Consider the following 15,279-nt stretch of genomic DNA (forward strand, 5'->3'; position numbering starts at 1 on the left):
CATCCGCCTCCTGTCTACGTAACGTTCCACAACCCTAATTTTAGTTTACAACATGTCGAAGGTTTAGTTTGTAAACTGTATTAAGGTCTCATAGTGGCCTTAAAGAGGAACCGGTTAGCTACTTACCCATCTATACACAGATGTAGCCAAATCCTGAAGAACTTTAACTTCTTGTTACTTGTAAACGAAAGCAAATAGGGTCCACGTTATAGCATTCCATTTTTTTTATTAACACCACACTTAAGTTACAGCATATAAGCCAGTTTCTTCTTACGTTATAATTAAAAACAAATGTTTACTTCAGTGATATTGCATGCAATATTACCGTCAACATAGCTCTAAAAATAAAATCTATTTTTAACACTGCATGAAAATTAATGACTTGCAGTAGGATATCTTACAACCTTTAAATATCTAGAGGAACAGAACGTGACATTCAGATATTAAATTATTGCAGGAGGGGAGTGGGTGAACAGGAATAACTATAATCTAGAAGTGCCAAACAAGCCAAAGCCAATAGATCAATATTCAGTATGAGCTATTTACAGTATATATTTAATAAAGACAATAAAGGAAATAAAAGAAGATAAACAGCACGGGGAAAAGGAACCTGAGTGTTGCCAAATAAAACCCAGATCAAAACCAAACAAGTTTTGATATGTCTTACCTGCCCTCTTACCCAAACAAACGAACATGGAGTTTTATTGAACACACGGCACCGGTACAACAGATAACAGGTAGTGAGTTCATACATTCACACAGTAGATTTCAATAAACCAGTGATCACAACCAAGGATATGGATAACCAAAACAAAACACACACACGCACTCTTCACATCTCTCGACCTAAGCAGGCCTGGTGGTTTTTAAACATCTGGACAGCGGCAGATTGGGCGAGGTAGAAGATGCCCTAATGATGATTGGCAGATGACATCCAATCAACAGCGACCTGCGAGTGGAATAGTGGAGTGAGAGAAATAGATTGAAGCAGAGGAACAAACACCGAAAAAATAAATAAATAAACACAACGAAATGAAACCCCAAAACAAACATGGAACGTAACAGGATACATTACCATCAATATGCCAGATATCAGTTGGCAACACTTCACACCAACATTTCTCTAATGGGTCTACAAAGCAACAGTGTATATACAGTATATCAAATTTATTCAGCTTGAGTATAATATCTGTTTTCCCTCTAATAATAATCCCCCCCCCACCCCAAAAAATGTGCATACACAATTACAAAAAGATGGACAATAGATTTGTTTTCTATTTAATAAAATCACAGGAATAATCATTATCTAAACAAAATCTCTCTAATACACTTTTAGCTGGATATATGTGAGCTCATAAATTTACACACCCCTTGCAGAATCTGCAAAATATTAATAACTCAAAAACAAAAGAGGAATCATTAAAATTGCTTTTAGTTTGTTATTTAGTTCTGCCCTGAATAAGCTATTTCACATAACAGATGTTTACATATAGTCCACAAGACAATATTAACTGAATTTACAAAAATGAACTGGTTCAAAAGTCTACAAACTGTAACAAAGAATAGGCCAATATTTATTAAGTTAGCTGTACTCGAAGCAATCAGTTTTTAAACTTATATGGCTTAGAGCAATTGGTTTCCTTAATTTACTTGAGTAAACCGAACATGTTCGGTTTTACAGAGTATCTACATTTGCATCCACCTTCACCTCCCAGTCATGACACGCTGCAGTCCCTCTGCCTTTTAGTTATGGCTGAAGGAACAAAAGGGGCTTGTTGTACTTCTACAATGAACATCAAAGCAGAGAGTCAGAAAGGAGAAGAGAAACGAATAAAAACTGCACACACTGCGCAAATGTTTTCATACTTGGCACACGAAAGGGAGGGAAAAAGTTGTTAAATCACTTATTCATGAATTAATATGCGAGTTCACCCCCACCAACACTCCCACACCCCCTCTCTCTAACTCATATTATAGGCCTAACATAGACTAATTACAGTATACTTTCTTTCATTCAGTTTTGATACTATTGAGTACATTTAGTTGTGTTAGGAGACTGGTGATGTATAATTTTTTGTATCACAGTGTGCCTTTCATCCCAGAGCTTTCAAAATGTGACACACAAAATGTTCTTTAGTAACACACACACACACACACACACACAAACTGTACACCAATGTACTACTGTGTTACAGAAATTGTTCTATGGTTGTGATGATAGCCTCTTGTTATGTTCTACCCTAGTAGGTTACAGTACGTTTTGGGACGTAAAGAAATTAAATTGGTGGTTAAGAGTTTTGACAGTGTTAGCAATGATGAATGCGGGTTGAAATAATAATAATAATAATAATAATAATAATAATAATAATAATAATAATAATAATACTTTTTAATAATAAGCAATAATTTTTGCTTGTATTTTCTCACTTGTAAGTCGCTTTGGATAAAAGCGTTTGCTAAATGAATAAATGTAAATGTAATAATAATAATAATAATAATAATAATAGGCAAAAACCATAAAGCACGCAGAATAGAGAATGATAGCCGGATGCATGCACAGTGAAAGAGGGTTGAACCTGACAAAATTATAAAATCTGTCCACTGAGTCTGGTAGTGTGTCATAGAAGAGTAGTAAATCAAAATCCAATGCATCAGCAACTGAATTTGAATAAAGTTTAGAAAATACTGACACACAGGGTGTACTCTGAAAATAGTTTAGATAATAGTTCAAGTTCAGCTGTTAATTGAATCAAATATTATGGATTGTTAAATGTATTGTAATAGATAATACACACAGTATATTTCAGTTAAGCTGTATTTTTTTGGGGTGGGGTGGGGGATGGGGGGCCACGTTAGCATTGGCTAACACTGTTGATCAATTTATGAACATGTTTTTTTTTTCTTCTTTGATGTACTTTTGTTATTACTGATATTCAGTATGTGTAAAAGATGTTGTGATCCATACACAAGTCTACATCCCTCTGCTTTCCTGGAGTTTTCCCAGGAATTAGGCTTAATAAAATAAATGTTAAAAAAAAAATCTTTTTAAATCCAAGGATTTGTTTGTGACAACTGATTTAACATAAACCGATTTCATCAGGGTAGAGCTGCAACGAGTTTGTAATACGGCTTTCCCCCAAGTGTGCTGGGGAAACACAAACCTGTTTGGTAGGCACTTGGAACACTTCCTTTTGCTAACTGGATAAATTATCTGTTTGTTTTTACTCTGATATAATTAAAATCACTGAAACCTTCCTTGTCTTGTCTTGTCTAGAATTCAGGTGCCTTGTGCTATGCTGAGTTGGGGACCAGTTTCAAAAAGTCTGGTGGCCATTACACATATTTACTTGAGACCCTTGGGCCACTTCCTGCTTTCCTGAGGCTTTGGTCTGAGTTCATTTTCATCAGGTCAGGTTGTGTCTGTTTGCATTCTAAATCATAGTGACTTTTAAAAAATAAAAATTAAAAAAACCTATGAAATGGACCAAGATGCCGGGATTTGATACTGGATGTTGTGAAGCAGGAAATCAAGAAGAGATCATGCCAGAGAGCATGAGTGATTTCCACAACAGCCAATTGCTGTTGTCCGTGATACATGACTGACGCAAAAAAAAAATGGTTTTTGCTTTAATGGGCACTTAAGTTCAACAAATGTTATGTCATTAATGCCTTGTTGACTTAGTACGTATGCAGACTCACTGTTAATGGATGACATAAAGAGGTTTTTGTGTCACTCCAGCATCCCTTGTCACTTGTCACTCTTCTCTTTGCAGACCTGCAGTGACTGGGTATACCCAGAGGAAAAGAAAATTAGAAAAGAGCTCTCAAAAACATCTCATGTATTTCTCCTAGACAACAATGAGGTCTGTGTGAAACCAAAACGAGATTATGTGTTACGTTACCAGGTGGGAGGCAAGCGCAGGCCGAGCAGCGACAGAAAGGCGAGGGAAGCGTGAAGCGCAAAGCACACAGTCCAAAGCAATAGAAAGAATCCAAGACGAGATCCGGGAATCGCAATTCATAAACGAGGCTAAAGTCCTTAAACCATGAAAGTCTGAAGCGTAGTAGGAAGCTTGGTAACTTACTAGCGTTTGGGGAAAACTGAGCATTACATCGCACCGCGCTGTCGTTAACAAGGTCTTAAATAACCTTGGGTGGCACACAGGTGTTGGCACTCAGTACTCCGGCGAACTTGAGCGCGGGCGTGGCTAGGATATGTAGTCCATGCCGGCTCGGTGGCCGCGAGTTCGCCATGGTGTAACAGAGCCCCCCCCCCCAAAGGGCTCACTCCAGGAGCCGGACTCCTCCGAGGCCGTCCTCTCCTCCGGGGTGCCGGTCTTTCTGGATGAGCCGCATGGAAGTTGTCGCGCAAGCTTGCGTCCAGAATATCCCGGGATGGGATCCAACACTGATCCTCTGGTCCGTAACCCTCCCAATCCACCAGATACTCAAGTCCTCCTCTCCTGTGTGTGGAGTCCACGATCTCCCGGACGCGGTAAGCTGGGCGGCCCTCAATCTCTAACGGGTCTAGCGGGGCATTCTCCGGAACCGCCGTGGCTATGGGGCCCGATGTCACCGGCTTGAGGTTGGAGACATGGAATGAGGGAGCAATGCAGCTGTGTTTGTGGAGGTCTAGGCAGTAAGTGACCTCGTTTACCCGTTTCAGGATCCGGAAAGGCCCGGCATACTTAGGTCCTAGTTCGCTGCCTAAGAGAGGTGCCTTGAGGTTCCTCGTTGAAAGCCACACCCTGTCCCCGGGCTGATAATCGGGGTGAGTCCCGCGGCGCCTGTCCGCCTTTCGTTTGGCGGTGCGGGAGGCCCGTACCAGCTGTTGATGGGCGCATTCCCAGACCTGCTCTCTGCGGCGAGACCACTCGTCCACTGCGGGGAGTCAGTGGTGGCGGTGTTCCAGGGGAATAGCGGCGGCTGATAACCCAAGACACACTGGAACGAGGTTAGCTGGGTGGCGGAATGTCACAGTGAGTTCTGGGCGTACTCTGCCCACGGGAGGAAGTGACTCCAGTCCTCCGGGCTGGTGGTGCAGAAGGTTCAGAGGAACCGGAGGATCTCCTGAATGGCCCTCTCTGCCTGTCCGTTGGCTTGCGGGTGGTAGCCGGAGGTGAGGTTAACGGAGACCCCCAGCTTCTCCATGAAGCTGGCCCAGACTTGAGACGTGAACTGGGGGCCCCTGTCGCTCACGATTTCTTCTGGGATGCCGAAGTAGCGGAACACATGCTGGAACAACAGGTCGGCCGTGGTGAAGGCAGAGGGAAGGGCCGGAAGTGGAATCCAGCGCAGGGACTTAGAAAATCAGTAAACGACCACTAGTGTAGCCGTGTTGCCTTGTGATTCCGGCAGATCTGTTAGGAAGTCCAGGGCCAGATGGGACCACGGACGTGCGGGTATGGGAAGTGGTACCATTTTCCCAACGGGTAAGGCACGGGGCGTCTTTGAGCGGGCACAGGTGGAGCAGGAGGACACGATACGCTGTACCTCCCTGGGCATGTGGAGCACACAGCGTTGGGCCCCCGGGTGTCCCATCACTCGCGTCGTGTGAGCCCAGGTGACAAGCTCCACGCGGTAACGTTCTGGCACGAATTGCTTCCCTGGGGGACAGGCTGCTGGGATTCTTGACCTGGGGAGGCGAGCTAGGGCTTGGTCCAGGGCCCACTCAATGGCGCCCACAATGCAGGAGGGGGGTACGATGTACTTTTCCTGATCTGCCAGGCCCTCAGGAGAGTGGATGCGGGACAGAGCATCAGCCTTCGTGTTCTTAGTCCCTGGCCTGTATGACAAGGTGAATTGGAACCGGGAGAAGAACAAAGACCAGTATGCTTGGCGGAGTGTGAGCCGCTTAGCCGTCCTCAGGTACACTCCAAGCAGTGTCTCCACTCCTCGAGGGCCAATTTGACGGCCAGGAGCTCCCAGTTCCCCACATCATAATTATGCTCCGCTGGAGACAGTTTTCGCGAGAAGAAGGCCACAGGGTGCAGCTTGGGTCTGTCCCCGAACCTCTGAGACAGGATGGCCCCCACTCCCGTCTCAGACGCGTCGACCTCCACAACGAACGGTTTGGAGGGGTCCGGGTGTCGGAGGATGGGGGCAGTGGTAAATGCCCACTTAAGCCTCTCCAGGGCACCCTGGGCGTGAGAGGTCCAGGCGAGGCGCCGAGGTTTCCCCTTTAGGAGGGACGTCAGGGGTTGTGCGATCTTGCTAAAATCTCGGATGAACCGCTGATAAAAGTTCGCAAAGCCCAGGAAGCTTTGCAGCTCCTTGACGGTTCGGGGCGTGGGCCACTCCACCACTGCCCTCACCTTGCTTTGATCCATGGCGACCCCCTCCGGACTGATGACATACCCCAAAAACGTGATGGTGCGTTGGTGAAATTCGCACTTCTCGGCCTTCACGTACAGCTGGTGTTCCATCAAGCGAAACAGCACCTCTCGGACCTACTTGATGTCTTCCTTCAGGGACGCTGAGTAGATCAGTATGTCGTCAATGTACGCGACGACGCAGTGCCCCAATAGATCCCTCAAGACGTCGTTGATCAGATTTTGGAACACTGAGGGAGCATTAGCGAGTCCATACGGCATGATCAAATATTCATAGTGCCCGGAAGTGGTGCTAAAGGCCGTTTTCCACTCGTCGCCCTCCCTGATGCGAATCAGATTGTACGCTCTGCGTAAGACCAACTTCGTGAAGAAGGACGTGGACCTCAGCTGTTCAAGGGCTGCGGGCACTAGTGGCAGGGGGTAACGGTACTTAACGGTCACCTGGTTGAGACCCCTATAGTCGATGCACGGTCGCAGACCCCCTCCCCTCTTCTCCACGAAGAAGAACCCAGCGGACGCGTTTGACGTGGACGGCCGAATATACCCCTGTTGGAGTGCCTCTTGAATGTATGCGTTCATAGCCCGCTATTCTGCTTGGGAGAGCAGGTACACTTGACCCCGTGGCGGGCTGGCTCCGGGGAGGAGGTCTATGGCGCAATGATAGGTCCTGTGTGGAAGTAGGCCACTTGCTCATTCCTTACTGAATACCTCATGGAGGTCATGATACTCTGATGGCATGGTGACAGGGACAGGGGACAGGGGGCTCTCCACTGTGGTGGCGGCTACTGGAGCCGTGGGGCCCGTCAGACAGTGACGGAGGCAGTAAGGGGACTACCTGATTACCTGTTTGGCCACCCATGATATCTGTGGGTCATGGCGCTCGAGCCACGGTAAGCCGAGAATGATGGGGTGACAAGTAGATACCGTGACATACAGGACGATGGTTTCATAATGGAGGGCACTGGCTTGCATGGTGATTGGGGCTGTACAATGTGAGATGACCCCGCCTCCTATTGGGGACCCATCGATGGAGTGCACCTCTCGTGGCTGGAGCAGGGCTTGGATGGGGAGGCCGAGGGTTCGTGCTGTCCGCTCATCTATGAAGCGGCACTCCTTCCAGCAATGGTACGGAACTCCAGGGCATAATCCTGACTGGTCTCCCAGCCGTCTGGGGAATGATCGAATGCGCGTTGGAAGCGGGCGAAGAACTCTGTTAGCGAGGGTCTGACCATGCCTCCTTGCACCCACTGCGCCGTGGCCCACTCCAGGGCGCGTCCAGTGAGTAGCTCTATGAAGTGTGCCAACCGGCGCGCCTCCGGCATCTCCGGGTTGTTCTCAAAAAACAAAGTGCACTGAAGTATGAAACCCCTGCATCGTTCGGGCTCACCGGCATAGCGCTCTGGTGTCGGCAGGGGCGGGTAGTGCACCACCGGCGGGGCTGGTGCGAGTGCCGCGTGCGCAGCTCGAGCAGACGAGCGGGGAGATGCGGGAGGAAAGACAGCAGCAGCAGGGGGGGTCACGGTTTGCCCCTCAGCGACACGGAGACGCTCCAGTTGTTCGGTGAGGCGTGCTATCTGCTCGCGCTGCGCGCTCATCACCTGACTTTGTTCCTGACCAGCGCGTGCCCAATCTGGGTCACCCACTGCCTCAGTGATAGGCGAAGTAAACTGTTATGTTACCAGGTGGGAGGCAAGCGCGGGCTGAGCAGCGACAGAAAGACGAGAGAAGCGTGAAGCGCAAAGCACACAGTCCGAAGCAACAGAAAGAATCCAAGACGAGATCCGGGAATCGTAAGTCGTAAACGAGGCTAAAGTCCTTAAACCATGAAAGTCCGAAGCGTAGTAGGAAGCTTGGTAACTTACTAGCATTTGGGGAAACTGAGCATTACTTCGCACCGCGCTGTTATTAACAAGGTCTTAAATAACCTTGGGTGGCGCACAGGTGTTGGCACTCAGTACTCTGGCGAACTTGAGCGTGGGCGTGGCTGGGATATGTAGTCCACATCGGCTCGGTGGCCGCAAGTTCGCTGTGGTGTAAAATTATGGCTTATTTCTCCTGTTTCTCAATTTTTTCTCCTGGAGAAAAAGCATCACAAAATCTCAAAGTAGCCTCCTTTTAAGTTTCAAAATAGATCTCATCAAGCTCTCAAATAATTCTCAGATTGTCTCAAGTTTGGTGCGTTTTTTTGATCTCAGGCAGAGAAACCAGAGAGCTCTCTCTATGATCTCAATCTATTCTCATCCCAGTCTAATTTGTGCATCTCATGGTGAGCTCAGACAGCACAAATAAAGATCTCCAACACTTTTACATCCAAACTTAATGGTTTCTTAAAAAAAAAAAATTATACAGAAACTCAAATACATGGTCCTCATTGTAATGTATTTTATATGCTTGTCCATGACAAAAACAAACTTCCAAGACATTTTAAATAGGTTTTGATATTTACATGGTGAAAATTGGGGTTACATAATGCAGACAAAAGCAAATATAAATATTTTTCACTGGATATTTCAACATCAATCATCAAACAATATTATTTGCTCTTAAATAGGACATAGACATTGGGAAAACAGCTTATTAATAACGAGGATGATAATCAGTTAGAGTCTATTATTAATATCACTCAGCTCCAAGTGTCTTTCAGTTTCAGAAAATTATCACTTTGTTGTAATGCAGCTATTTAGACAAGGAAGACAGTATTTTAGCTGTATCAAAGCAAACCTGCCAAAATCTCAGAACTGACTCATAACTGGTGTTAATTTAAAGCTCTATAACATGGTATTTCTTACATTGCCACTATATAAATAGACCAGATGCTATCTTTGAAACATCTGAATATTTATTATACAGTTATATGAATACAGTGCAAATGACATTATGGTAGCCCAGTAAGCATGTCAGCCAACTGTGCAGACACACCTGGATGGATACAGGGACATAGCACCTTCCAACCCTACCAACACATTTCAGCTGTCAGATAAGTGTGCTGCTGTCCAAGCCCTCTCCAGCCAATTCTTTGTTTATACAGTCAACCAAAATAGTCAGTGCTGACATTGGAAGTAGTCTGAGGGAATAATTTACAGTATACCATATTCATTTTCCCAATCACTATGGAACCAAAATTCTTTGTGTAGAAAATTGATCACGCTTCATTACTCTATGGAGTTAGACATTTTACATTTTTGAATAGTTGTTACCTGCATTCTCCACTCCTTGTGTGTCTAGCTAAAAATTGAGAGAAATAATACAGTTACCATACTTCAACCACAATGCATATTTCAACTGGATGTGCAAAATATTAGGAAGACCTCAATATAACTCAGTACTGGCATGATTTCCCCTTTAAGCAGCGCGCTGTGGAGCATGTGAGCGCGCGAGCACCTGCTTTTCCCTTGTTGACAATCGTGGCATTTGGACACGTGCATTTGTTATGTTTTGTTATGTCTCCTCCCTGTTCTGTCATTGCCTATGGTTTCACGTGTGTCTGAATTGCCCTCAGCCATCAGCCATTACGAGGCTGATTAGGTTTGTATATATACCACGCACCTCCCAGCACACAGCGCGGAATATTAGATAGATTAGAACCTTAGTATTGATTCCTTATTACAGTTAGCCATAGTCCTTGTCCATGTCATGTGTCATGTTTAGATTCTTCTGTTTAATTCACGCTGGTTTCTCCGCTCCCAGTTCATAGTCATAGTTTATGTTTCATGTTTTGTATCTCGACCTGTTTCCGTGACCACGACATAGTTTCCTGCCTTGCCCCGTTTATGCCTGTTTGCCGATCACCTGACCTCTTGCATGTTTTGGATTACGTTTTTGGATCACGATTTGGATTAACCTGCCTCTGTCTCTTAATAAACCTGTTCAAACTGCGACTGCATCCGTCCTTATCTCCGTTGCGTCACGATATGTGACAGAATATTCCGCCGCACCATGGATGCAGCACGAGGACGAGAGAGACATCACGCTACAGAAACCAGGGAAGTAGCTGGACAGTACCTCATCGGGAAACGCTCGGATTACTGGCCGCATTTTTCATCCGTGCAGTTTCCTCAAAGGTACGACGTCGAACTTCCGCCAGAGTCAACGGGATTGGGGAGCTACCCGCAGGAGTTTCTCTTCAGCTGACAGGAATATTTCTGCAGCCTGGCATATCCCAAGCCTACTAAGAGACAGTGGAACGGGTTCTTGGTTTCCAGATTGTGCGGTCCGGCCCGTGACTGGGCAGAGCAGCTTGTGAGTACTGGGTCCTCTGCCCTCCATGATGTCACTCAGTTTTCGGAACTTTTTATGGAGGTCTTCACGCAGCCAGGACAGCTTCATGGTCTGGATTTACTGGGGTGGAGAGTCAATGGACAGCCCCAGGCTGACCCGCCATTCAACCTCTATTATGAGGGGATGGACAGGGCAGTCTCCACCGATCCGCTTCAGGTTCTGGCCAACGCGGGGAAGGTTTCTCCGAGATGTATGACTGAGGGCTGCGGGAAAGTAACTCAGCTCCAATGTCCCTCCTGCAAGAAGCTGGGTCTCCAGGAAGCATTTTTCTGCTCCAAGAAATGCTTCAAGAGCAGCTGGCGTCAGCACAAGCATCTACACAGAAAAGCCCCTATGACAGTACAGCCAGAAGTCAACGTAGCGACCTCAGAACCAGAGCTCGAACCTGAGACCCACCAGGAGGTCTCACCGGCCGAGCTCCAGCCAGAGGTCCACATGGCGACCTCAGAGCTCGAACCTGAGACCCACGAGGAGGTCTCACTCGCCGAGCTCCAGCCAGAGGTCCACATTGCGACCTCAGAGCTCGAACCTGAGACCCACGAGGAGGTCTCACCCGCCGAGCTCCAGCTAGAGGTCAACATGGAGGCCCCAGCACCAGAGCTCCAGCCTGAGGTTCAGGAGGGGGTCTCAGCTCCACAGATCCACTGAAAAGCACAGTTATTGTCCCGAGTGTCTGTTAACACATACAACCCAGCCCTGCTCAAGCCCGAGTCATCCGACACGGCCAACCAAGCCCTGCTCAAGCCTGAGTCATCCGACACGGCCGACCAAGCCCTGCTCAAGCCCGAGTCATCCGACATGGCCGACCACGGTCCGCTCAAGCCCGAGTCCGCCGACACGGACAGCCAAGTTCTGCTCACGCCCGAGTCCGCCGACCACGGTCCGCTCAAGCCCGAGTCCGCCGCCACGGCCGACCGCGGTCCGCCCATGCCCGAGTCCACCGACACAGCCGACCACGGTCCGCCCTAGCCCGAGTCCGCCAACACGGCCAACCACGGTCCGCCCTAGCCCGAATCCGCCGACACGGCCGACCACGGTCTGCTCAAGCCTGAGTCCGCTGGCCAAGTTCTGCTCACGCCCAAGTCTGCCGACACGGCCGGCCACGGTCCGCTCACGCCCGAGTCCGCCGCCACGGCTGGCCACGGTCCGCCCACGCCCGAGTCCGCCGACCACAGTCCGCCCTAGCCTGAGTCCGCCGACACGGCCGACCACGGTCCGCCCTAGCCCGAGTCCGCCGACACGGCCGACCACGGTCTGCCCTAGCCCGAGTCTGCCGACACGGCCGACCATGGTCTGCTCATGCCCGAGTCCGCCGACACAGCCGACCACGGTCTGCCCTAGCCCGAGTCTGCCGACACGGCCGACCATGGTCTGCTCATGCCCGAGTCCGCCGACACAGCCGACCACGGTCTGCTCATGCCCGAGTCCGCCGACACAGCCGACCACGGTCTGCTCATGCCCGAGTCTGCCAACCACGGTCTGCTCTCGCCCGAGTCCGCCGACACCGATGACCACGGTCTGCTCACGCCCGAGTCCGCCGACACGGCCTGCTCACGCCCGAGTCCGCCGAACACGGTCTGCTCACGCCCGAGTCTGCCGACACGGACAGCCAAATTCTGCTCACGCCCGAGTCCGCCGACATGGCCGACCACGGTCTGCTCAAGCCCGAGTCCGCCGCCACGGCCGACCACGTTCCGCTCACGCCCGAGTCCACCGACACGGACAGCCACGGTCTGCTCACGCCCGAGTCCGCCGACACGGCCGACCACGGTCTGCTCTCGCCCGAGTCCGCCGACACCGACGAACACGGTCTGCTCACGCCCGAGTCTGCCGACACGGACAGCCAAGTTCTGCTCACGCCCGAGTCCGCCGACACGGCCGACCACGGTCTGCTCACGCCCGAGTCCGCCGACACGGATGGCCAAGTTCTGCTCACGCCCGAGTCCGCCAACCACGGCTTGCTCACGCCCGAGTCCACCGACTACAGTCTGCTAATGCCCGAGTCTGCCGACACCGGCCTGCTCATGGCCGACCACGGTCTGCTCATGCCCGAGTCCGCCGAACACGGTCTGCTCACACCCGAGTCCGCCGACACGGCCGACCACGGTCTGCTCACGCCCGAGTCCGCCGACACGGCCGACCACGGTCTGCTCACGTCCGAGTCCGCCGACACTGCCGACCACGTTCTGCTCACGTCCGAGTCCGCCGACACGGCCTGCTCACGCCCGGTTCCGCCGACACAGCCGACCACGGTCTGCTCACACCCAAGTCCGCCGACACAGCCGACCACGGTCTGCTCACGCCCGAGTCCGCCGACCACGGTCTGCGCACGCCCGAGTCCGCCGACACGGCCGACCACGGTCTGCTCACGCCCGAGTCCGCCGACACGGCCGACCACGGTCTGCTCACGCCCGAGTCCGCCGACAGGGCTGACCACGGTCTGCTCACGCCCGAGTCCGCCGACACGGATGGCCAAGTTCTGCTCACGCCCGAGTCCGCCGACCACGGCCAACCACGGCTTGCTCACGCCCGAGTCCGCCGACTACAGTCTGCTAATGCCCGAGTCTGCCGACACTGGCCTGCTCATGGCCGACCACGGTCTGCTCATGCCCAAGTCTGCCGAACATGGTCTGCTCACGCCCGAGTCCGCCGACACGGTCTGCTCACGCCCGCTTCCACCGACACGGCCGACCACGGTCTGCTCACGCCCGAGTCCGCTGACACGGCCGACCACGGTCTGCTCACGCCCAGTTCCACCGACACGGCCGACCACAGTCTGCTCACGCCCAAGTCCGCCGACACGGCCAACGACGGTCTCCTCACGCCCGAGTCTGCCGACATGGCCGACCACGTTCTGCTCACGCCCGAGTCCACTGACACTGCCTGCTCACGCCTGGTTCCACCGACACGGCCGACCACGGTCCGCTCACGCCCGAGTCTGCTGACACGGCCGACCGCGGTCTGCTCACGCCCAAGTCCGCCAATACTGCCGACGACGGTCTGCTCACGCCCGAGTCCGCCGACACAGCCGACCACGTTCTGCTCACGCCTGAATCCACCAACACGGCCTGCTCATGCCCGAGTCTGCCGACACAGCCGACCACGGTCTGCTCACGCCCGAGTCTGCCGACCACGGTCTGCTAACGCCTGAGTCTGCCGATCCCGGCCTGCTCACGCCCGAGTCCACCGACATGGCCGACCACGGTCTGCTCACGTCCGAGTCCCCCGACACGGCCGACCACGGTCTGCTCACGCCCGCGTCTGCTGACACGGCCGACCACGGTCTGCTCACGCCCAAGTCCGCCAATACTGCCGACGACGGTCTGCTCACGCCCGAGTCCGCCGACACAGCCGACCATGTTCTGCTCACGCCCGAATCCACCAACACGGCCTGCTTATGCCCGAGTCTGCCGACCACGGTCTGCTCACGCCCGAGTCCGCCGACATGGCCGACGACGCTCTGCTCACGCCCGAGTCCGCCGACACGGCCGACCACGGTCTGCTCACGCCCGAGTCCGCCGACCACGGTCTGTTCACACTCGAGTCTGCCGACCACGGTCTGCTCACGGCCGAGTCCGCCGACCACGGTCTGCTAACGCCTGAGTCTGCTGATCCCGGCCTGCTCACGCCCGAGTCCACCGACATGGCCGACCACGGTCTGCTCACGCCCGAGTCCGCCGACCACGGTCTGCTCACGTCCGAGTCCCCCGACACGGCCGACCACGGTCTGCTCACGCCCGCGTCTGCTGACACGGCCGACCACGGTCTGCTCACGCCCGAGTCCCCCGACACGGCCGACCACGGTCTGCTCACGCCCAAGTCCGCCAATACTGCCGACGACGCTCTGCTCACGCCCGAGTCCGCCGACACAGCCGACCACGTTCTGCTCACGCCCGAATCCACCAACACGGCCTGCTCATGCCCGAGTCTGCCGACCACGGTCTGCTCTCACCCGAGTCCGCCGACACCGACGACCACGGTCTGCTCACGCCCGAGTCCGCCGACACGGCCTGCTCACGCCCGAGTCTGCTGACACGGGCAGCCAAGTTCTGCTCATACCCGAGTTCGCCGACACGGACAGCCAAGTTCTGCTCACGCCCGAGTCCTTCGACACGGACAGCCAAGTTCAGCCTTCAGGCTCCACTGAGTATGTCACTCTGCTTTCCTGCTCAGCCGAGGACGTCACTCCGCTTTTCTGCAACGCGGAGGTAGTCACTCCGCTTTCCTGCTCAGCCGAGGACGTCACTCCGCTTTCCTGCTCAGCCGAGGACGTCACTCCGCTTTCCTGCTCAGCCGAGGACGTCACTCCGCTTTCCTGTTCTGCTGGGAACTTTGCTCCGCTTTCCTGTTCCACTGCAGATGTCCCTCGGTTTCCCTGCACGGCTGCTTATGTCGCTCTGTTTCCCTGCACGGCTGCATATGTCGCTCTGTTTCCTAGCACGGCTGCGTACATCGCTCTGCTTTCATGCTCCACCGAGGACGTCACTCTGCTTCCCTGCTCCGACGGGGACGTCGCTCTGATTTCCTGTTCAGCCGGGGACGTCCATCCGCTTTCCTGTTCAGCCGGGGACGTCGCTCCGCTTTCCTGTTTCGCGGAGGACGCCACTCTGCTTTCCTGCCCTGCTGTGAACGTCGCTCTGCTTTTTTGTTTCATTAAGAATGCCGTGCG

The sequence above is a fragment of the Ictalurus furcatus genome, chromosome 19 (assembly GCF_023375685.1).
Source record: "Ictalurus furcatus strain D&B chromosome 19, Billie_1.0, whole genome shotgun sequence".
Taxonomy (NCBI): domain Eukaryota; kingdom Metazoa; phylum Chordata; class Actinopteri; order Siluriformes; family Ictaluridae; genus Ictalurus; species Ictalurus furcatus.